Raw genomic sequence first — 2,537 nt, forward strand, 5'->3', positions numbered from 1 at the left:
TGCCTTATATACTCAAGAGTTAAGAGTGAAATTTGAACCCACCACCGCTGACTCATATGAAGTGTAAACTGTAACTGGCACTTAAATATTTACTGTGAATTAATTCATTGCATTCTGATTTCCGACACCTATATTTCCATAACAATGGCTACGGAGTTAAACAAACCAGGTTCTCCTTAACTATTGTATTTTTTGTTATCCAATAGTTTATTTGATTATTATAAGTAGCTCTTGTTTGGCTGTTTCATGTCTATGGCTGTATCAGGTAATAATTATGGTGACAATGCTGATTTATTTCAGAGCTACACATCCAATGAAGAGCACTCTCTATTCTGGACAAATTGTCTCCTTAACGGATACAGTGAGAAATGGACAATCAACGGACATAGTGATTGCGGAAGCAGTAAATGTTGCTCTCATATGGCTGTCAGCTGAAAAGTCTGTACAGGACTGCATGGTATGTCAGGCCGCACATGCAACCAGATAAATTGGGTTGGTTCACAAGGGAAGAGGGTGAGCAGCCGGAAGTCTTATTACATATAGGCTCCAATGACATAGGTAGAAAAAGGGAGGAGGTCCTAAAGAGAGAACATCGGGTGTTACGTAGAATGCTGAAAAGCAGGACCTCCATGAGTAGTAATCTCTGGGTTGCTACCTGTGCCACGCTCCAGTGAGGCAAAGAATCGGATGATTTGGCAGATAAACGTCATAACGTAAAGGGTAAGTTTACTTGCCGGCTGAAAGCCGCTTCTGCTGCACTGGTCATCGATTGGCTCATTTGCAGGATGCAGGATCGGAATGGAAGACTCATTCGGAGTATGGTTCCAGGTACCTCAGGAGTTAGTGCCAGCTGTTTCCTTCCATTGTTAATGTTACAAAGTTATTGTTTTAAATTACATTCCATGTGACTAAAACTCAACTTTTGGAATTAAAATTGGGTAGACTTCAATATGTATGAAGATAGTTCAAGTAAATTTACAGCAAGATATGTTCAAGTTTGGAAATATAAGTTTAAAATTCTTGTTGCTGAACCAAGTAACCCAAAGCTTATGAGATATGAGGAGTCTCAACTTTGGTTGTATGGATAATCAAACACATCTGGAGGCAGTGACAAGAAATTCTCTCTCTCTCTCTCTCTCTCTCTCTCTCTCTCCAATTCAAAGTTCAAATTAAATTTATTATCAAAGTACATATGTATACCACTATATACTACCCTGAGATTCATTTTCTTGCAGTCATTTACAGCCAAATAAAGAAATATGATGGAATCAATTGAAAACTACACACAAAACTGACAAACAGCTAATGTGCAAAAGAAGACAAACTGTACAAACACGAGAAGGTAAATAAATAGTCTTGAATTGTAGAGCATGTGAACCATGCTGTACTTGAAGACTCATTAAAATAACTTCTGAGAACAGTCATTTCTGACTATGGGAATCTGTGGCCTATGATTGCTCATAGAGCAGGAGAAGCAGTGTTTAAGATGGTTCTGAGAAACTTGAAGCTCATTTCAGGAGCACACTGGGGTTCTGCATAAATGGAAGGAGTACCCCACTTCACACCTCTCTTCCCACTCCATCATCCAACTTCCGTCCTGTCTGTGGAAGAGTCAATAGATCCCACATTAGCCTCATCAGCCACTTTAAAAACACACTAAATTAGATACATGTGTAATGCTCTGGTTAAGACTTCTACTGCTATGCTGTATTTCATTTTAGCAGTTTTCTGCAAAAGCAGTGTGTCCTGCTGGTAGAATGTTTTGGTTTTGGCTGAAGGTAAGAAGCCCTGTTCTTCAACTTAGGAATGTTGTGTCAGCCAGTCAGGAAGGGGGGATCTGGAGAAGGTTCTAGGGAGAAAGGTGTGGAAATTTGTGACGGACAGTAACCTGGTTTGTGGTCTTTTGGCAGCAGCTGCAGCATGGAATAGAAGGGAAGATGCTGCCAGAATGCAGTTGGAAGGAAAGTCCCCATTGCAAGAAGTGCTTTGTGCTGATGAATGGCTCCAAGGAGGCAGGGCCAGTAGTCCTGAGAGAGAGCCAGTTTGTTTGAGATGGACTCTGAGGGAAGTTTAGACTGTGATGGGTACTTTCAAGCAGACCATTGGTTCAGTGCCGTGAGTAACAGTTATACCCAGCTTTTGGAAGAGGTGAGCTTCAACAGTCATGAGCACATTTAGATTAGCCTAACTGTAATGGGCCCTTTTAATTCTTTCTTTTAAAAACTGTTTGATAATGCTGAAAATGGTAAATATACTTTCTATATAATTTTATATGGTGTATAATCTGTTATTTCTTGCTGACTGACAATTGTGTATGGGCAGTATTCATGTCACATCAACGTTTCTTTAATTGGAACATCACAACATTTCTGTTTGGTTGTACCCCAAATCATACTGGCCCTATTGTTTATGAAAGGTAACAGTCTCAGGGCTGTTAGCAAAGTTAGCAAACGAGCTGAGTTTGTACACAAGCCCGGTGAGAGGGTAACACAAGCAGTTCGTCCTCAAATTGAGGGGCCGACTATTTGCATAACTAC

The 2,537-nt window shown here is 40.3% G+C and overlaps 1 long non-coding RNA gene across 1 annotated transcript; it reads left to right on the top strand.

Annotated features, from left to right (window-relative positions):
• Window positions 1–370: 370 nt before the first annotated feature.
• Window positions 371–2,114, top strand: LOC132392250 (uncharacterized). The gene is made up of 3 exons (XR_009511461.1): window positions 371–457; window positions 1,236–1,342; window positions 1,911–2,114. It is a non-coding gene; the product is annotated as an uncharacterized LOC132392250 (long non-coding RNA).
• Window positions 2,115–2,537: the final 423 nt, after the last annotated feature.

The sequence above is a fragment of the Hypanus sabinus genome, chromosome 4 (assembly GCF_030144855.1).
Source record: "Hypanus sabinus isolate sHypSab1 chromosome 4, sHypSab1.hap1, whole genome shotgun sequence".
Lineage (NCBI taxonomy): Eukaryota > Metazoa > Chordata > Chondrichthyes > Myliobatiformes > Dasyatidae > Hypanus > Hypanus sabinus.